Consider the following 22,551-nt stretch of genomic DNA (forward strand, 5'->3'; position numbering starts at 1 on the left):
CTCTGGCTACTTCTGCTCTGGCAATTAGGCTCATCTAAGCATGTTTTACTATCATATGGTCAGATGTTTATATATAAAATGAAGTCAGGGTTGATTTGTTGGAAGATTTTTAAAAGGTTCTGTATGTCTTTGACTTTGGGCAATGTTGACTTTTTCGGAGTGGCTAACACAGTAATGGGGCTGTAGATGTTTTCCTCATGGAGGAGGCTTCTGCTTGGTACAAACCAGAAATGGTAAAGTCATGAGAAAATCAAGTGAATTCGAGAGTTAGAGGAATGATTTTCAATGAGGCTCCATGTGGACTAAACAGGTTCACTGCACAGTCATATTAGGGTCTTCATTTTAGATTTTTATAATACTCAAATTCCTGGTTCTTAGATGATGCTTACCCCATTGTCCATCTAAAACAAACCCCACAATAATTCCCTGGGAATGTCTTTCTTTCAACCATGAAACAATAATGTAGGAAAATTAACTGGAATAGACAAAAATAAGGAGGCTTGATTGTTAAGTGAGCCCTTACTACTGCAAGATCTGAGATTCTTCTACAAAAGATGATGATGTGACTTAGTTTAGCTATTGAGGTTCTTCCAAAGTTTCATTCGTTATTTCATTGATCCACTCACTCATCTATTCTACAAATGTGTGTTGAAAGTACGCAATATTATGCTCACTTTGGCAGCACATTTACAAAAATTGAAATGACACAGAGAAGATTAACATGGACCCTGTTCAAGGATAACATGCAAATTTGTGAAGCTTTCCATATTTTTTCTATTTCAATAAAAGAGAAAAAATTCATAAAATAAAAATTGAAAATATGAAATTAGACATAAGAAGTTAACATATTAATGCTAAATACATAGTGAGAGTGGGATACACGTACATGTACATATACACATATATATGATATATATATTATATATATATATCATATATATATATGATTTCTATGAAATTCACAGTCAATCAGGAGTGATGGACAGTTTGTTTTTAGTCCTAGAAAAGAATCTAGGGCTTTAGCTGTGCTAGGCAAGTGTTCTATCATTGAGCTACACCACCAGCCCTAAACGGACAATTTAACCAAGTGTGCTACTTTATAATAAAGATTTCCAGAAGTAAAGTACCATGGATGATCATGCAAAATATGCCTTTTTAGGAGGTAAGTTGAGACAAAAAAACCCACTTGCATACAGTATCCTTGGCCTGCTAAAGCCATAGAGGAACATTCTAACATTCCCTGAATAGGTATGGAAAAAAGAGACAATATGGTGGATTGGCAAGGTGCCTCAACGCATTAGTAACCAGGCCTGGGACTCTGAGTTTGGAGTCCCTCAGACTCACATGGGGGAAGAAGGGAACCAATTCCTGCAAGTTGTTCTCTGACTTCTACATGTACCTCATAGCGTTTGTGCACATTCCTGCACACACAGGCCCATACCATACATATCATAAAAAAAATTAAAAGAAACAATATGGTGGATTTAAGGAAAACCATATTGTCTGCATGGCAGGGCATGAGAACAGTAACAGAATCCGAGGTTGAAGAAGAAAAGAAGAGCTGGCTGTAACTGTCTGGTATGATGACGTATTGTGCAATATGCAGGCCCCCGTTTCAGTTAGCCTAACCTTCTTCCTAGCCATCTGCGTTATTTTTGTACTGAAGATACCGGAAATGTGAGCTCATCCATTACCAGAACCCAGTGTCTTTCACACTTTCAGTCACCTCCCAAATGTCTCTGGCAATTGTGGTGTCTGGGCTTGGCCCAGCTCTCCTGGCAAAAGACAGAAACACACATCTTCCAGACTGGGCTCAGAACATGTCTTCTTGCCTTCTGGGAGAATTGCTGCTTGAGACATCTAATTTTACAGATCATGGTTTTGGAGAAAAAATATGTCACCCCAGAAGTGAGTGGGAAATTATTCACTTTTGGAGAGATAGAAATGTCAAGTTAGATTGGTCAGGCCTCAAGCTAGATTCCCAGGCAGCTCCGTGAGAGAGCCAGGAACCCTAGCACCCTCTGCTCCCATCCAATCCCAGGATGTACTGATGTAGGATCTGGAAGATGCTTGTCACTGAGCTCTAGCTCACCTTGGAGCAATTTCTCATGTTGCTGCTTGTCCTTCATGCCCTTAGAGAACTATTACACATCTCCTAGCTTAAGTATGGCTTCCAAGGACACCTTCATTGAACCCACAGGTGACTCAAAAGACCACATGTATCCTGTGCTCCCAGAGCATATTTTAACACAATGTCATCAAAATATCAATAATGCCATTTTGTGATTATGGTATATATTTAGTTTTATACCCACTTTAATATCTGTTAAAATATTCAATGTTTAGTAATTTATTTTTCTTAGATGAACAGAGTGATAAGAATATTAGTGGATGGATTCTTGGGCTTGAAGACCCTTGTTAGATCGTTGGCCACAAACATGCTAGCCTTTAAGGTACTAGTATCTAGAATAATCAGATGTCGGGTCTAGAAGAAACTTAGGCTATTGATAACCTATGAATCCACAGACTGGCCTTCCAGGGACACTTCTTTTTGGATCTGTATGGGTGGAAGCAGGAGAGTGTGCAGCTCAAATATGCACAGGGGATGCTTTGTTGTTGGAGAAACACGGAAAAATTTCAGAGCCTTCTAGAGGAATTATGTATAACCCGGAACCTGCAGAATCCTTGCAGCTTATATACTTCCAAAGAGGAGCTAAGAGATGGGAAGTTCTAAGGTGATCTGTCCTCTCATTGGAAGTTTTTTTTTTTTTAATGTATGTGTTTGCTGTGTTGTGTGTGTATAGTGTGTGAATTTGCTAGTGTAGCTGTGTGCACATATGCATGTAAATACATGTAGTGTGTGTGTGTGTGTGTGTGTGTGTGTGTGTGTGTGTGTGTGTGTGTGTGTTAAGGTCAGAAGTAGAAGCTGGGTATCTTTTCCTGGCTTGCTCTCCCCCTTTATTTTTTGAGGCAGATTTTTCTCACTGTACCTGAATTTCATCTATTTGGCTAGATTGATTAGCCAATGACCTTTCAGGATCCTCCTGCTTTTCCTCACCTTCCCTTTTTGTAGGTTAAGAACATGGAACACCTTTCCTAGTCTTTTTTATTGGTTCTGGGAATCCAATCTCAAGTCCTCATGATTGCCATCTCCACCACCTCCTCCATCAGGTCTTGATATCTTCTTACAGCATTGCCAAATGTGCTGACAGGTGATCCCTGCCTGGCCACCTTCCCTAATGGAGGAAACCCTATAGGCCAGGGCAACTTAGTGGTCTCAGCTGTAACAGTCTGTTGTACTGTGCACTGTGTACTTAAAAATGATGCCACACTCTCTCAGTGCCAGTTCACCTGTCTCCCAATTGTGACAATGGAAATTGGCTTCAGAAAATGGCCTATTTCCATGGGGATGGAAAGCAAAACCACCCTTGGTTCAGAACATCTGACTTAGAACCCTCCTAGCAGGATGTGGGCATCTTTACAGTGTGCAGCTATTGATTTTGTTTATGATCTGGTTTTTTTTCTTTTTTTTTTTGTCAAACTAAAACAACACAAAACCAAATAAATCTACCAGTCATTTTCTTTTTGAAAACATTTCTTCCATCCCTCCAGAACATTTAGACCTGATAGGCCTTTTCTGAACACACGGGGACAGAATCTCTCTGGCTATAGACTTCCAAAGAAAACAGTAAAAACTCTCTGGAGATACAAATAGCTGCTTTATCAGGGTTCATCTAAAACAGGTCTATTGTAGAGGAAAATAGGCCAGCATTGTGAGATTTCTGAAAATACCATCTGAGCCCTTGGATTAAGCTCGTCTCAAAGTCAAATTATCTAAATATAAAAAGTCCCTGTGCTTGTTAGTTGCCAACACAGAGCATATCCCTTCTGGTAGTTTATTGTAGCTGCGTCTCTACCAGTTACAACCAGAGAAGAGGTATGAGGGTTTTTTAAATCATATTTTTTTTTTGTATTTCCAGCTGTTTCTCAGAATTAATAAAGATGTATTTGTTCTTTTTCTCATAATCCAACCTCGCTGGTTTTTCAAGGTCTTGAAACAGATACATTTGTTGAACTCTGAGCCTCCCGACCTCTGGACTTGCTCTCCAAGTCTTCATTTTCCATGAAAGACCTTTGCAAGGCACAGTTCTATCCAGGCCGCTATTCTGTTAATACTCTTTGATAGCTCTGACTGCCTACAGGATAACTGTCCCCATGCTGGAGTCAAGCCTAGCAGATTTTCACAATTGAGTCTCAGATGGCACCTGAAGCTAGGATGTTTGGAACTATTTCCTGTGGGTCCTGCAGGACAGCACTGATAATTTAGCACACTGTGCATGACTGGGTACTGTGTAAGCCTTATGTGAGTCTTTGCTGAGTACTTCCATTTGACTGCTGTCTGTGAGGAAGAGACATCTTTCTAGGTAGGTGCTCAATTTCCTGCCTTTTCTGAATGTGTTTTTCCTAGTAAGAAAATGCTTAGAAGCAGAGTTGATGGTGGTCGCCCACATTCTATCTCCATCTAGCTGAAGGAGGCCTCTGATTACTATCTTCCTCCAGAAAAGGTCATTGCATGTCCAGCCTTAGATGCAAAAAGCTAGAATGACCCAGAATCACACACACATACCAGTCTGCCATCTCTATGCCCCAAACATCCTCTAGCAGTCTCATTTGAAGGCCTTTCTTACCACTGAATACTGTTTCTTTGATGATTATTTTGTCTCTGGCCTTTGATTTGCTCTTCCTAGCGCAAGCAGACTTAACTTATTATTGTTTGTACCAAGTGTCTAGATTAGAACATGACCTGACTGGGGTGAATTGTGATGTTGGAAAAATGAAACTTAGAGGCATAAAGAATTCACTCTGGGAATAGTAAAAGACAACCTGTGTTGGAATTTTACTTTATCACCATGCCCGGCTCATGAACAAACACTTTGAAAGATAATCAGACTTGGGCTCAGATCCTAATTCATGAACTTACCAGCTGTGTCAGGACTGTTAATGGTGGCTGTAGCGATGGTGGTGGCAGCAGATGCTCTGGACAATGGCAACGGCAGCAGCAGTAGCAATAGTGGCAGTGACAGTAGCCATAGCTGTAGCAGCTCTATAAGCAACAGAGATGACACCCATACCAGGAACTATCAATTACAAGGCATTATACACAAAGGAATTTATTTTTTCTCTCCATTACCATGGGGCAGGGCTTCTTATCTATTCTCTGTCACTGTACTGTCACCAATGCCAAGCACTGTGCCTGAAATTTGGAGTGTGTACAGTATGCATTCTTGAAAAAGATGAATGATTCCATGAAATGGATATTATTATTATTAATAATTATTATTATTATTACCATGTAACAGATGTGATCATTGAGAGTAAGGCCACTTAAATGAGAAAAACTATAATTATGATTTAATGCTCTTTGTAATTATGTGTTAAAAACAATGAACATCTGTAAAATGCTCACAATGGACATAATCTAAGAGATTTAGTTTGGTGAAAACTTTAAAAGTTGAGTGTTTTAATGAGTCTGAAATTAGAAGGACCAATCTGAGGCAGAGGAACAGAGCTGGATGGTAGCTCATCTTTCTGAACACTGGTCATAACTTCCTGGCTTCTGGGAGCTGACCTGGAATGCCAAAGCAGAAAGATCCTCATCCCTGGTAACTCCTCCCAGATATCTGTTACAGAGAAGAATCAATTACCTTTATCTGAAGGTCCATAACACATAAGAAAATGTGTATTTTAGGCAGTGAAACAAAAAGTACTGGAAAGAGGCTTTCTGTACAAATGCCTTCATTGTGCAACCCTACTTAGTTCTCAGAGGGGTGGTCATACTCTATTTTCCACCTTGCAGATGAGAAAACAGAAGCAGAAAAGGGGTAACTTACATTCAGTGAAGAAATGGCAGTGTTTGCTCTTAAACTATGAAATACTACTTATTTGTTTATTTATTTATATATTTATCATACAGGATCTCACTACATAGCCCTGGATGGTCTAGAACTCATAGTGTAAACCAGGCTGGTCTCAAACTTACAGAGATCTACCCGGTTCTACCTCCTGAGTGATGAGATCAAAGGTGCACATGTCCAGGCCCACCCATGGAATTCTATTTACAATTACTCATCTTGAACATGAGGAAGGAAGCATCCTTTTAAGAACCTGATGGAAACTGCAGTTCATCTTCTCAGGGCACCTTCTCCTCTATTCTCTTTCTCTACCCTCCCCCTTTCTTTTGGTTTTCAAACAATTTAATTCCACCAATAAACCCCTACTCTATATCACTGTGTATAAAAGTCTCAGAAGAGAACACTAGATATCAACAAATTCTTCTGGTGATGGTGGTCTCACTTTCCTTTGTGTTGAATAGAGAGATTTTATATGTGCCTGACTGATCCTCGATGACCTTGTACCACAAAGATATTATCATAAAGCTTTGAAGTACTGTTGCTTGAAGTAATAAGATGTTATTAAGAAAATATTCCAGGAATAAGTTGGAGACAAGATGTCTGTGTTCTGTTATCTACTCCAGCACTATATAATCACTATAGGACTTGGCACATATAGTGGGCATTTGGAAAGTGAAACTACTGAGTCAGGATTCTGAGGTATGGTTCATAAGTTAGGTGAAGAATGGGTCAGTGATTTAGAAAATCAGGAAATGCTAGAATGGTAATTATTGGGCCAAAGGAGTCTAATGACAGGCACCTTGGGAAAATTACAAGAGTGCTTCATTGGCTAGATTATAAAACCAGGTTGATGTACAAAAAAAAAAAAATCACAAATTAGAGCAACATAAATAAAAGATAGTTTTACTTCTTCCTAAAAAAAATGGCTCAAAATACCCAAGTGGCAAGGAGTTTGAGAAGATAGCTCTATCACCTTCAACATAAAGTTTCTGTTGATGCATAGCTGCAAGGGAGTCTGGAAATTGTCTAGCAGAAACTGTGTGGTTAAGAAGACAGAATGTACAATAGTAAAATATTAACACTCTGCTATAAAGGAAAAGCAACATTGCCTGGGGCTAGAATTTCAGAGATAGGGTTTCAGAGTCTATTTATATGGCCCAGAAGTGACAGTCCCAGTGACTCAGAGAATACCCGGGTCAGGACCTTACCTGAAAATAACAGAAGGTAGCATGTAAGCACTGTACTTGAGCTCAGGAAAATCAGGTTCAGGTCTCAGTCCTGCCTTTATGGATCCTCATTTGAATCTATCTGTGGAGAACACCTATTGTTTTGCAATTTTCTTGATTTGCATCTTACCTTAAAGCCCTAGTAGGCATGGCTTTTCCTTTGGAGGTTACTCAGTTTCTTTTTACAACATGTTTCACATACATTAGGATTGGGTTTGGCCACATGATTTTGGTCTGGCTCATTAGAGTCCTCCTTTTGTGTAGCAAGTGACTCAATGACAGTTCTACAGTTTGACACAGTTAGGCCAGGAGATTTGGTCTTGGGAAATTGTATGGAATTATTCTCATTCTGCCAAGGTTGCTAAGAAAACAGAATGAAAGCTCAAGCTTCAAGTCATTAGTATCTATTTTTGCTAGGATAGGGAAGTACCCATCTGAGAATAAAGCTGATCTGAGAGATGGAGAGCAATTGCAAATGACATTCTTTAGAGCTTCTAGATCTAGCCATACCAAAAGCCATTTATCCTGGGATTAGTTTGAAGAACAATGAATACCTGTTTTTCCTTTTGCAAGTAAAAATTAACAATGGAGTGAGAACACTTTTAATCTACCACAAAGTGTCTATTTTTTTTAACCTATACTGTGGCTCTCAAAGTTGGTTGCTCAGAGATATATCTAGGGATATTTTATTGTTTGGATATGAAGTACTCCCCCTCAAAGACTCCCACGGTGAAGGTTTGGTACAGCTGGTGGATTCAGTCATTAAGAGGTGACCAGATCATGAGAGCTCTGGCCTGATCAATACATAAAACACTGCTGGGTTCTCATTGTGGTGGCACTTTGGGGAGAGCAGAAATAAGGAGATAGAGCTTAGCTGAAGGGAGCAGATAACTGGGGCATTCATTAAAAGGTAGACATTGTCTCTAGTCTCTGGCTTTTCAGACATATTGAAATCAACAGCCACTACTGTCATATGTTCCCACCATCATGATGCTCTGTCTCCCTGCTGACCCATAGAAATGGGGCTAATGACCATGGACTGTAGCCTGGGAAACCGGGAACTGAAAAGAAAGTTTATCTTCTTTAAGTTGGTTTTCTCAAGCATTTTTTTGTCACAGAAAGGACAATTAATTGATCCAGATGCCAAATTTGGACCTGAATATAATGAATAACTGTTATTATCATCACAATTTCCTTAACCTGCCTATAATCCCACTCCTGGGTAGCCTCGGCTTTTCTCTGGGAATATTCTGCTTGTTCTCAGTCTGAGCAGAGGATAGCAATCATCCTGGTTTTCTCTGGGAAGTTTCTAGTTGGCAGTTCAATTTGGAAACAGCTATTAATAATTACCACACATTTCCTACAAATGTGATTATTGCTTGATGACTAAAAAATGTTGACAACTCCAGGTCACTGTTTCATCACCGATAAGAGAACGGAAAGAAGGGGGTGATTTTTCAATGGACTTCCTGTTCTAAAAGTCAGCCATCCTGGCAGGTCTCTGTCTGCTTGGTTGTTCACCTGTGCACATGTGCACACATGCATACACGCACATGCTCAGTGTGGACATGCAGAGCCAAGAGATGCACCTCTGAGTATGTTGCCCAAATTTTTGCAGCATTCTCTTACCTCCACTGCAGACACTGACAGGTGTGAGCTAAGAAAGATACAAGCCCTGTTTGAAGAATCCTGATAAGAGGAGCTGGGAGACAGGCTGAGGAGAAGAAACAGAAATATTGATCTCAGAGGCTGACAGGTTTCACTGAAAGATCCAGTGGTGGAAAAGGATAAGCCCAGACTGAAATTTTATACTTCCCCTGTGCAGAATTCAACTGTAGCAGAATCTTTATTAAAGCATTTTCTTGTGTTTACTATATTTCAGAAATATAGACTCCCCATCCTACCTATTCCTGCATTGACAGACCTTGAAGTTTGAGGTGTTAGCTATTCCTGGAGCCGGCAAGTGCTCTTTTGTGACTCTAAACCAATGGTTCTCAACTTTCTAATACTGCAACCCTTTAATAACAGTTCCTCATGCTGTGATGATCCCCAATCATAAAATTATTTTTGTTGCTACTACATAACTGTTATTTTGCCACTGTTATGAATCATAATGTATATTTGTTTTGTGATGGTCTTAGGTGACCCCTGTGAAAGTGTTATTTCACTCCTCAATGGGTCATGACCCACAGGTTGAGAATTGCTGCTCTAAACTCTGCCACTGCCAATTTGCTTTCCACCAACTTGAATGTCTGACCCTGTCTTCCTGACCCAGGTTGAGCAGACTTTTTCTGTGAACCTTGCTGATTTGCCTCAGGCAGATTTGTCAAATTCTCCCTCATCTGGGCTTCAAAGGCCTGATGTAGGTTCAGTGACATGTTTACTCTGTGTTATGATTATTTGTTCACATGCCTACCTTACTATGAGAGGTGAAATCTACATGCCAAGATAAAGTCATGGCTCAGAGGACTCTTACTGAGTAGATGAGCAGATCAGTAGAATAGTAGTGAAGTAATGAAGCAAAATCTCACATTGTTGTCACTGGATCTGTAGACTGAAGATAAGTGAGTGAAAATGCATATACAGAATCATCAGAGAATGATTTAACTTTTCTATTGTTGTCATTATGAGCATCCTTTAGAATGATAGTTCCCAGCCTTGAATTTTAGTAAGGATGATGTAGATTCTGGTTAAAACACTCCTTACTGCTTTCCAGCCCAGAGATCCTCATGTAGAAGGTACAAGAGATCAAGTATCTGTTATACTTGAATTAATACATATGAGTAAGTGAATGAGTGAATGAGGAAAGTTATATGGATGAAAAAATGATAAAACTTTGCAAAGGATTAAACAGGCAAAAGAAGTGAGAAAGAGGAATCATGAGAGATCATTGGAGCAGAAAGGTAGGTGAGTTGTAGTACCACCGAGCTGACTCTGTTCCCTCTGGGGATGCTTACCCATAACATCCTAGTGACTGGTACTCAGGATAATTCTTCTCAGATGGGCTAGAGTGACACACATTCTCTTATCTCACTCCTCCTTAAAATGTGAATTCAGCATTTCTCCATTCAGACATAGGTCTACTAAAAGTAAGAGGACTCTATGGGGGTGGGATTGGTGGGTAGAAGAGGAAGCAAAGAGGAGAGAGAGGGTAGAAAGGCAGAGGGATATGATTAATCCATGATATATTTACACTCAGGAACTCATATGAATCCCACTAATCTTTGCAATTAGCAATATATTAATAATCATGCCTTTTAAAAAGTTGAGTGTATTGCTTCATCTTTTAATCTAATTGGTCATAGGATTTGATTTGGCTGAGGAGAGACTGGCAAGTGTGAGTGATGCTTGCAGAAACTTAAATAGAGCTTGCTATAGAGTGCTCAGTCCTAAATGGAATGTCTATATCACATCCACCCCTCAAAGGTAGGTATGTAAGCAGAAAAATTTATACTTTCCCTGTGCAAAATTAAACTGCAACAGAATCTTGATTAAAATACTCCCTTGTATTTGCCATGTCTCCGAATTATAGAGTCCTCATGCCATTTATTCCTGACAATGAAAAGCTCTTTCTTCCATCTCCTTTGTTTTAATGTGCATAGGAGAGGGGGCACTGGAGAGGAAGGAGTTTGAGAGAGACATTTGCTCATGGACAAGCACTCATAGCCACGGCTGAGAACATGGGTTTTAACCTGTTTCTAACACATAGCTGCATGCACAGAGGCTAATGGCAATGCAGATGTATCATTTCACAATCTCAGCATCAGCCATGGCTTAACTGGGGGCCTAGCTGACAGCCTTTAAAGGTCACCTAGTAGAGCTTTTGTCAAAATATAGTCATCCCTTATGATTATAAGACTGAGGGCTTTAGTTTGTTGTTGGCTCTTGTCTGGGGCCTTCTCTCACCTGATAGAGAGAATGCTTAGCTTGTGAGCATGTGGCCTTCCCACCATAGGTGACTCACCTCATGGCAATTCATTTATTCAGAGATAACAGAATGGGGACAAGAGCCCCATCACAGACAGACAGCACACACACACACACACACACACACACACACACACACACACACACACACATCTCACATCTATACTGTCACCCCTACCACATTTTATGCTTTAGGAGCAAGTCATGGGTCCTACCATCACTGAAAGGACCCCATAAATGTGTAGATATTGGGAATCATGGATTGTTAGGAATCATTTTAGAAACAGTTAACTACATTAATTTTAACACACTGACCTGCAAGGGACTTCTGCCTCATTTACTCTTCACTGAACAAACATTTACTAAGTGCTTTCTGCATGGCAGACACTGGGGAAGCAGAAGCAGAGCCAGTTGTAGAAGGTAGCAGTGGTGATAATTAACCATGCTGTGTGTCATTGTGAAGGTCTGGCTTTCACTCTAAGAGGACAGAGAGGCTAGTGGAGAATGTCAAGGAAAGTGGAAATTGGATAATGCCTATGTTTTAACTTCACCACCAATCACTTCCATTGTGATAAGAGACTTCAGACAGAAGAGTCAGGAGTTGATATGTTGTCAAGAGAGAAGAAAAGGATGAGTGTGGGGCTTGCAGTACAAGTAGAGAGAGATGGAAAAGACTATTTTCTCGGCAGATACGTCAGGCTTCTCCTGGGTTTCTGGCTGCCTTGGGAGAGAATGAACATCATGCTTAAATTCTTGGCAACTATTTCATCAGGTTGGCTAGAGCCCCTGCTTCTGTCCTGGACAGTTGGAACACCTGCCTTGGATCTACAACTAGCCATTGCATTCTCCAATGCCTTCTGATAGGTCTCTGGCAACAATCCAGGGAGGTATAAAATTAAATGCTTATGCCTTTGGTGTCAAGACAATATGGGTTGAAAACTACAGATCACTGAATGAGTCTCATTCTTCTACCTCTACAATTGGGACAGCCATGTCCTAAGTCTGTTGGCAAACCCAGTAACGTAATGGGTTCAATTCTTTGTTGGAACACATTGTTCTCTTCTCCTTCCTTACAATTCCTGCCTGATTGTGCTTGATCTTTGAGCAAGTTTACCTTCTTTTTATAAAGCCTGTCTCTGTTCCTTCAATTTGTCTGTTTTGATGACACTGGGGCTGACATAAGGAAACCACTTGGACTGTGAAACATGCTTTTGATACATGTTGACAGCTTCTCTTGGCTGAAATGGCCAATCTTTACCTCCACCACTTCCCTCCCAAGGGCACAGATTGCAAAGCCAGCTGATGCCTGGCAGAACTGCCACTCAACTCAGAGCAAAGACGATCAGAATACCTTCGAGAGGTTGAGAGGGGACAAGAAAAATTACATCAAGTAGCAAAACAGAATGAAGGCTGCTTGTGACATTGGCTTTGTCTAGTGTCACAAGCACTTATGGAAATGCCTCAGCTAGTGCCCATGTTCCTGCCTAAAATTCAGAGAAGGGGGGGAATCTCAACCCAGACAGAAAGACATTGAGCATACAGTGAATGTCCTGAGTTTACACATTTTTTTGCGCACCTGGCACTGAGTGCTTACCTGACTTGTCAAAAATCCAGAAGGGCAATGGAAAAAAAAGTCCAGTTATCAGTGTGAAAGTGTTTATTGAACATTCTTGGGCTTGTAGCTGTGATAGCAACATTTAGGGTAGGAAAATAAGGATGTTATAGGATGGTGTGATCATGGCCATCACTGAGATTCTGAGAAAATTACATTCAAAAATATCACGTCAGTGGCTTGGGGGCAATTATTACTAAGCAACCAAGCAGAAGTCTAATGAAGCAAATTTTTGGATTTTGATCTTTAAGTAGAAACCCAAAGATCAAGTGTCAGGCAGGAAGAGGTTAATTAGAGCAGGGTTTAGCTATCCTCTCCATCTTGCTAGTGCTAGTCAAGCCTATATTTTCATTTTCCCTTGTAGGGTTAATTAGATTCATTAGGATTACAAAGAATCAGACAGGTAGAGACATGGGATCTGTGATAAAAACACAAAGAAGGCACAGAGAGAGCCAGATTTGACTCCTCAGTGACTACAAATTAGGACACATTAACACCAATATCCAAGTGACCCTAGCCTGGCCTCATTCAGATTCTGCCCTTTGCGTGGCTTTGCTATGGACGCAGACAACAACCTCATTAGGATTCACATAAGATATCAGTATTAGGTGCTCTATGGATTGGTGTGATGGTACACACCTTTAATCCTGGTGCTTTGGGGGCAGGGGCAGGTGGATTGCTTCAAGTTCAAGGCCAGCCTGGTCAAGATGGAAAGTTCCAGACCAACTATATACTTTCATGCTGCAGTGCTTGCACATGCCTCCGTTATATCTATGTCTTCTTCTGTCATTTTCTTGAAGGACCATTTCCTGACTTCCTAAAAGGATCCATCCTCAAATTGGATTCCATCCTAATGTCGCAAGAATTCTGCCCTGGTTCTTTGCTAACTCTTGTCACCTTGGCTGAAATGACTCTGCTATCTGTGTTCTAGCTTTTACAAGGGTGTCAGCTTTGGCAAATTTTCCCTACAGCTCCTTTTATTTTCCTCTACACAGAGAAGCTCATTTCTCTGCACTTACGTGAATAATCTAGGGGCATATAAATTTATGTAAATAGCACTGAGCATTGAAGTGTGCTATAGGGAGTTGTTGAAAGGAGCCATCCAAGGCTCCATGCTTTGCTCCAAGGCATCCAAGGTTCCAGCTCCAGTTCAGGGCAAATGCTCTACAGCAAGCAGGTATCATGGTAGCAGTCCCTATAGGATTCACAGTGGTACTATTCAGGGTTCAGTGGTGTCTCTGGAGTCTCACTGATCCCTAGAATCAAACTTCTCCATCTCTGAACATATTGTTTACTGAGAATCTAGTTGAAGTCCTACATGCACTGTCTGCTCAACTTCTTATTACTATTCTCCCCTGTGTGGGTATCTAGATATCTATATTGTCTTCTTGGCCTCTCTCTCTCTTGTGTGATGCCCATGAGAAATGATCTGTAAGTCATTTAACTCTCTAGTAGAGTCAGCTAGCCAGCATGCAATGTAGCTTGTTCACCCACAAGGGACAAAATATTAATTGAGTGTGAGGTCAACCAAACTCATCATTTATAGCCATGGCTCAAAGAAATGCCAGACAAACATAAATGCTTATTTATTATCTGGCTGCCTGGAAAGAGCCCGGATATGTAAGAGGCATAATGAGATTCATAAGTTCTTCCCCATTTTAGCCAAATTCCAGCTTCAGAAATTTAATTTTATGCTACTTATATGCATGTGAGTTTCTCAAAATTATCACATCCCAAAACTAACTCTTCACTGTTTTTACAAAGTCTTATTGTTTTCCTACATAGATACTCTTACTTGGGTCCCGTAGGCTTACCAGAAATCTTGGACTTTTCCTATTGATCCATCAGATACATTCAGCATGTCTTGTGTGCTCCTACTCACTTCTCAAATACCCCATGGGCTCTTGCTCTAATTCATAATCACATTACTCCATGTTTTGCCTACTGAGATAGTATGTGTGTAATCTTGCTGGCTCCAGCCAACCCAAAGTATGCACAGGTGCTATAAAACTTGTTTCTAAATATATCCTTTATTATGATATTGTCTATACCTAGATGGTCTGTCCTTTTACCTTTGACTTACTTCCTCTATTCTTTCATTGTGACATAAATCTACTTCTTCAGTGAGAAACTCCCAAGCTTTCTCTTCTTTTAGCCAACCATACCCTCAGTTCATTTTACTAAATCTTTGTAGATACTTCTGTTATGGTACTCATGAACTGAACCATTGATTGGTTTTTGACCTTAATCCACAGGACAAAGGTCCCCAAAAGGAAAATGTCAAGGAGGTAGACCAGAAATGAAAAAATAAAGAATACAGAAAACTAGAACCAGGATGTCTTGCATATGTTGGTGACTTACACCAAGTAAGTTTATTAGCAGTACCACTTCTTATGTATTGTTTGCAAAGGGAAAATGGACCAAGAGCATCAGAAAGCTGTGGTGATATTGTATTCCCCAAAATATTGTCTACCCTAATAAACTTATCTGGGGTCAGAGAACAGAACAGCCACTAGACATAGAGGCCAGAAAATGGTGGCACACACACCTTTAATCCTATCACTTGGGAGGCAGAGATCCATCCGGATCTCTGTGAGTTTAAAGCCACACCGGAAACAGCCAGGCATAGTGACTCTTGCCTTAAATCCCAAGAAATGAGCCTTTAATCCCAGGAAGTGATCGCAGGAGCAGAAAGATATATAAGGTGTGAGGACCAGGAACTAAAGCTGGTTAAGCTTTTTGACTTTTGAGCAGCAGTTCAGCTGAGATCCATTTGGATGAGGACTCAGAGGCTTCCAGTCTGGGGACACAGGATCAGCTGAGGAACTAGTGAGGAGAGGAAGCTGTAGCTGGTTCTGTCTCTCTGATCTTCCAGCATTCACCCCAATACAAGGCTCTGGGTTTGATTTTATTAATAAGACATTTAAGATTCATGCTACAGAAAGATAAATCAAACAATGTTAGCAAATAGAACACAAAATTCAACACAACTGCCTTAGGACTGATAACCACAGTCCTTCAGGGGGAAAGCTGGTTTATCAGGAACTGAAACCTTAACTTCTTTAAGGCCTTGACTGCATCCCTTCACCAGACCTTGCCAAGTCTGCCACTGGGCAGAGATGTAGGACAAGAGTTCCCTTTGTCCCTTCATCAGGATCTCTGAGAAAACCTTGGATAGGTTCTCAACAGCTTTCATATGCAATTCCACCCACTTTGCCACATCTTTGGGTTGAAGCTGCTGAGTTTACAAAGCATACATTCTATCTCATTGATACTTTAAAAAGAGGAAGATTTAGTGTGGCAATGAGCAACTTGGCAGCCAGGGTCATCTAGAGCCCATTTCATGATTTCTAGATGTCATTTCTCAGTCAAATAATTAGAAAATAGGCAAAAGGGATGTGATGTGTTCAGGGCTGAAGTAGAAGATTTGCGTTGTTACTTTAGAAAGTAAGAAAGCTGTAAATGAACTACTGGATTGAAGTTAGAGACAGAGAAACCAGCATGGCCAAGATCCTAGTGGCTAACCACAGAACAGCTAGGACATCACTGTGAATGCTGACTGTGACATATGAAAACATGAACATTTTCTCACATCCATGAGGACTCTAAAACAACGAAGAATTGACTGTTCACTGTTGAAAAATGCCAGAAACCAAATTATTGTTCTGAAAACTCATAAACAAAGGGAGGAACAGAATGTTTGCCCTGACTCTGTATGATGGTCCTCTTCACTATCAACTTGATTGTATTAGGAAATATCTGGGAAATTTACTGAAGCTCATCTTGGAGTATATCTGTGAGGGCATTTCCAAGTCACTTATCTGAGGAAGGAAGATCTACCTTAATTGTCAGTGGCACTGAGGGAAGTACACAGACCTTTAATCCCAGGAAGTGATGGCAGGAAGCAGAAAGGTATATAAGGTGTGAGGATCAGGAACTAGAGGCTTTTAGCAGCAGTTCGACTGAGACCCTCAGTGGTGAGGACTGAGAGACTTTCATTCTGAAGATTCATGGAAACGGGGTCAGCGGAGGAGTCGGAGGCAAATGGAGAAAGCCAGCTGAATGCCAGAACTTTCTCTTGCCTGCTTCCCAATCCACCTAGATGTGAGCAAACAGCTCCAGCTCCTCTGGCTTTGCCTGCTCTGCCATAATTGGCTGTTCCCCACACATGAGCCAAAATAGTCCTTCCTTCCTTCCATTGGTTGGTTCTTGTTGAGTTTTCATCATAGAAACTATTTATTGAAAAGTAACAATGAAATCTTTCTTATTATTTTTTAAATTCCAGATAATGAACTGAGAAAAATAGTATAATGTTAATGCCATATTTCCATGAATAGATATAGTCATTGATTAGCAATGGATATTACCAAGACAGGAATGGAAACTATTAATGGAAAGACACACTTCCCAATATTTTCTTGATGGTTATTTGAACCCAAATTTCATCAAGTCTCTAGATCTACCACTGATTTATGGGAAACATAGAAGATAAATAATTGGAAAATCTAGACTATGAGTAATCCATCAAAAAGTGTGATTGCTTTATCATAGATATCCATGTTTGTGCCTGTTTCTATATCTAAGCTTGATCCCTACCTCTAGTTCTGTTTGTGTATCTATCTCTCTGTATATATTTGCAGTATGCTGTACTCTGTATCTATCCCTATATCTAAGACTGAATATATGCTAAGATTTTATTTCTCATCCAAACCTGTCTTTTGGGAAGAATCAAGTCCAGAGTGCTCACTTTTTTGTTAGCAGATGAGAAACATATTGTTCAGCCATAGTGTTTGCACTTTGTTGATTCTGTTCTATTACACTGAATTATGGTGTTTATAATAACAAGTAGAATGTAAATAATGATATTTGATGATATAAAATAATAATAATTTTAATGAATCCTGGCATCAAGATTGAACACTTCTATAAATAGATTCTAATGTTCAGAAACATGCTTAAAACTGCATGACAACTTAGACTTCAAAACTGTGACACAAATACAGGGGCAAAGTAGATGACTACGAGTGTGGATGAAACCAGATGGGATTGGAAACGTTTGAAGTATGGTGGAGCAACTGGGGTTTTCTTACATTATTTTATCTACGTTTTCATGACTGACTTTTTTGAATGAGTGAAAAGAAGACTAAGAGGACGCCTCTCTTTCTTGCTTTCTTTGTTAGCTCCTATAGTAGTTTAGCTCAGCTGCACTGTTACTTTCTCAGAGTAACTACAATGGGCACTTGTCATTATTTTTGTGTTCCCTGAAAACTGACAAAACCAGATGCTTTTGTCTCCAGAATATCTTGAAGTTAAAAGGAAAGAGCACTCTTCAGCTGAGAAAAAAATACACATGCCTCAGTCTCCAAATTGAAATAACCAGGGACTGTTTCGTTTCAAGTGTGTAAGCTACCCAATATCCATTGATTAACATTCTCTTTCTGTTTAATTTGACCAGAGGTGGGTCCTGCTGCTTGCAACCCAGAGCTTTACTTAAACAAAAGCTTTCCCCAATTCCAGGGTAATTCACACTTCTGTTGCAGGTTGTCAGAGAATGAGAACGGTTCGCTTCTTTTTCATACAACTTGACACAATTCTAATTTGTTGAAATGCCTATTTAGTTAATAGATGTGTCTCTAATCATAGTGCTTCTCAACTGGAAAGATGGTATGTTTTTCTTCATCTCTGCATTTCTGACACTCAGCCCCCTGCCCTCGTGAATTACACTAACCCAGGAAATTATGCTGAATGAGTGAGGAAATGAATGGGAAGACAAGAGTGAGGTGTTAGAGAGGGTTTAGCCATAAGAACTCACCATGTTTCTTCTTGGACACATACACAACTTATGTAATCCTCTTACGCCTAGGTGGACCACTTATGTAGTTAGTAGTATCTGAGCCTAGGGTCAGGTGTATCTTTCAGCAGAAGGTGTTGATCTGTCAGTGTTCTATTTTCTGTTCAGCTTCTTTCCTTGCTTGATGGCCAAGAATGCCATGTTCTAAATGGTGCACTAGAAGAGGGCAGAATCTGCTAGCCTAATTGCCTGAGCAACCATGGAGCAAAGCTACACTGCTTTAGACAATAAGTAGTAGAGAGAAAAATCTTTCTGCTACAACAAGCCACTGATTTGTATAGACATGGTCACCTTTTGTAACCTGTCCTGTTCTGAACAAGTAGAAAGAAGTGAAAGAGGCAATGAAAGAGTCTGGTGTTCACAGACAAAGAAGAGACTAGGACAACAGAGTCTGCTCCAGTAGACAGATTTTGGAGCCATTGGTGGATGATTTCAAGGGTGAGTCTAAGCTCTTCCCCTATTAGCTGTGAGATATTAGGCTTCTTAATCTCTTTGATAGTCAGTTCCTTCATCTGAAAAATAGGAGAAAGACTGATTCCAACTTCCTAAAGTTATTGTATAAATGGAATGTAAACAAAATAATTCACATGTAAGTGCCTACCCCATCTCTGTATGGGGACTCTTTGAGTGTTTATTAAATGGGTGAATGGAGGCAGAGAATTTACAGGTGAGAGCAGAGAGGGACAGAGGCAGAGGAAACCATGCTTTGGTGAAGTTTTCCAATTGTTAAGCAGACCCAGGCTCTGAATTGCCCAAGTCTGTCACTGTGCATTGTAATTTAGTAAATCATTTCAAGCAGTGGGGTGTTTGCTTATTCAATCAAGAAGCAGATTTATGCCTGATTCTGGCAGCTTCTTTACAAAGTGCTATGAGCTTAGGAGGTTCCCCAGCTCAGAAGCCAGATTGCAGCACAGTGATTTATGGGATCTGGGAGGTTGGTCCCACAGCCATGAGCATAGGGCATAAATCTGAGGCTTGCGGGGAGCCCCGATTTGGCTTGGCACAGCTTGGCCATGCACCAGCCATGTGCACCTCCACCTTACTGAGTGTTTCCCAGAGCACGGGCTCCTTAAGTTGAAACATGAAAACCTGTGGGAGGAGAGAATGAGAAGCACATGCTGAAGAATTACAATATGAGGAAAGAGGGCCTGGGGAGCTGGCTCATCAGGTGAAATGTTTGCCATGCACATGTGAGGACTGGAGTTCAGAGTTCAGATGCCTGTGACAGCCTATCAGCAGACTCAGCTTATGGGGACAGGGAGGCAGAGAAAGGATACCTGGAGCAAGCTGCCTCACTAGACTAGAATCAGTGAGTTCTGGGTTCAAGGGAGACACCCTGCCTCAATATAAAAGATGGAGAGCAATGGAGGAAGACACTTGACGTCAGCCTCTGGCTCCACATGTACATGCTCATACATGTGTGCTCTTACACATGCACACACACATACAAACACACTTTTGTTTTATATCCTATATACACTAAAAGTAGAAAAATTTGGGACAGAATATCATTGTAGATAGCTGGAAAGCAGAATTAGAGGTGGCTTTGGAGCCATAGCTGGAAACTATTGGCAGGGAAATCAGTTTTCAGCTTTTAAAGACTTCTAGGAGCTTTTCTAGGCAGAATTAACTGGCGGGGACTCAAGACAGAACTTCAGGTGAGAGGTGATAGTGACTTGATTCAGGTGAGACATGGGGGGTTCCAGGCTGGCTACAGGGTAGACAAGAGCTGCTGAGCACTCACGGTCTCAAGTGCCACTTAACTGACTTGATTTTCACAAGTCTACCTTGAGGTTCTGCAAGTGTGTGAAAAGGAGGGCACAGAGAAGTTAAGCAGTTTGCTTCAGATCATACAGCATGTAAGAGACAGCAGGGAGTCAAGCCTGTGTTCCTTAATTTCAGGATCCATGCATGTAACCCAGGAGCTCTGTTGCCTGGCTGCCCACTAGTTTTTGAGAAAGTTATGATCCAAGATCACAGCACATGTCAGGTCACCTGGTGGTAATCATTTCCAGTTTCTTTTGGGTATCTGTGTATGTGGTATACAGGCATGTGCATACATGTATTTGTATGCACGAATGCTCATGTGTCATCCTCCATAGCTCTGTATTCACCATCTGTAATGAGGCAGGGTTTCCTGATGAACCTGGAACTCATGATTCAGCTAGCCTAGCTAAGCAGCTTGCTCCTAGAATCCCCGATCTCTGCCTCCAAAGTGCTAGGATTGCATGTTGGGTGTCTTGTGTTCACCTGGGTGTTGGAGATCTAAACTCCAGAACTTAGTATGCCTGTGTGCCAAACCCACCAGGCCATCTTCAAGCCTTCAGTTACTATTTCTTGAATGAATAACTAGATTAATGGACAGGGAACAACCCACGTGACTATGTATCACTACCTGGTTATTTTCCTGCTTTGACCATTCCAACCAAGTCCATTTTCCCTGCAAGCCTTGTCCTCTCCTCTATAACAGAGGCTTAATTGGGAGTTTCTTTGCACACCCCATGTGATAATGGATGTGAGGGCATTTTGTAAATGACAAGGCACTCTGCCAGGGTGGTTATTGCAATTGTTACTGTGCAGGCAGAGACCCCACATTGGGAAGCTAGGTGACATTTTTCTTTCTGTTGAGCAGCACAATCTCCCTTTGCCTGGAAATCTTCAGTGCAAATTAATTACTGTTATCTGTGCCCAGGGGCTGAGGCCACCTGGCCACCCCTCTCTTCTGGACAGCTAAGGCACTGTTGAGCTGAGGACTGGAGACCTCCTTTTTCCCTGAGGCAGCCCTCTCTCCCCCTCTGTACCTCTCCTTTAATCTGCATATTATCATCAACACAAAGCCCTCAGAATAACATCTGACAAATGATGCCTATTAAAAAAAACTGCGTGCACTTCTCTTTCCCCGCCTTCTAATTTGGAATAGCATTATAACTATGCATCGCTAGACAAGCAATATTATGTTAAGAACATGATAAAATACCAGCAGCTCTGTAATGGCACCAACCAAATGGTAATTTCTGCTTCAGAAATTGGTCATTTATTTTGCTGGTCTGTTCTTACGTTCAAATTAGATGAAGTTTAATATACTGTAAAATTGAATGTATTCTGTCCTTTTCAACAAATATGGCATGTGTGAAAATGATTTATGGCTCATGGGAACCTCTAAAATGTTAAATAATCTCTTTTTTTGTGTGTTTCTTAAGTAAGTTATGGCTCAGGAGTTTAAACACAGGAAAAGCAAAACTTTATTAAGCTCCAGGCTCTGGTTCTCCTGCGATCAGAATGGGAGCCCTGGCCCGGCACATATTACAAGGGGCGGTAAGAGCACACACAGTAATTGCTACATTAATTTTCTTCTATTAACTGTAATTGGGAGGAAAGCAAGTCTTCCCCAGTGAGTGTTATAATTTGCGACTTAATTTTTAATAAAGCTGTGTTGAGACTATGGGTGCTTACCACAGGTCATTTCCTCAATGGTAGTGGGGCATCCTATCTCTGATGGACCGTGAGAAGATCAACTTCAGTGGTGTGCACGTGCGTGCATGTGTGCGTGCGTGCGTGCGTGCGTGCGTGCGTGCGTGTGTGTGTGTGTGTGTGTGTGTGTGTGTAGAGAAGACAGGAAGCAGAACTTATAGGCTTCTCATGTTAAGGCACCCGAGTTTCCCTTCTGGCTTAACTAACCTTCTCCAAGACCCAATGAGAATCTAAGAAGTGTGGACAAATATCCAAGGATATGGTTCAGTGGCAAAGACAGTTCCTCTGACAGATTTGCTTCATGGCAACAACTAATTCATTTAAATATCTCAAGACTTAGCTTTCTTGTTCTTTAAAATGGGAGGATGATAGCAACAGGAACAACTGAGTCTTTTATCACAAGTACTACACACTGTTCTGAGCATTTTGCACACAGTACTTCACTAGGTGTACATGAATACTCTATGATGCCATTATATTCTCATTTTCATTTTACTCATGAAGAAACTGAGTCACTGCGATAGTGAGGACCTTGCCCCAAATACTAGAGTG

At 40.8% G+C, this 22,551-nt stretch overlaps 1 long non-coding RNA gene and 1 other non-coding gene across 2 annotated transcripts in view; both read left to right on the forward strand.

The window, feature by feature from the left end:
- Nucleotides 1-666: 666 nt before the first annotated feature.
- On the forward strand, nt 667-773 carry LOC121826939 (U6 spliceosomal RNA). The gene has a single exon (XR_006069100.1). It is a non-coding gene; the product is annotated as a U6 spliceosomal RNA (small nuclear RNA).
- A 3,632-nt stretch (nt 774-4,405) lies between these two features.
- LOC143272367 (uncharacterized) overlaps nt 4,406-22,551 on the forward strand; it is an 87,953-nt gene continuing 69,807 nt past the window's right edge. The window contains exon 1 of the long non-coding RNA XR_013049876.1: nt 4,406-4,424. This is a non-coding gene — a long non-coding RNA (uncharacterized LOC143272367). The remainder of the gene's footprint in view (nt 4,425-22,551) is intronic.

The sequence above is a fragment of the Peromyscus maniculatus genome, chromosome 1 (genome assembly GCF_049852395.1).
Source record: "Peromyscus maniculatus bairdii isolate BWxNUB_F1_BW_parent chromosome 1, HU_Pman_BW_mat_3.1, whole genome shotgun sequence".
Lineage (NCBI taxonomy): Eukaryota > Metazoa > Chordata > Mammalia > Rodentia > Cricetidae > Peromyscus > Peromyscus maniculatus.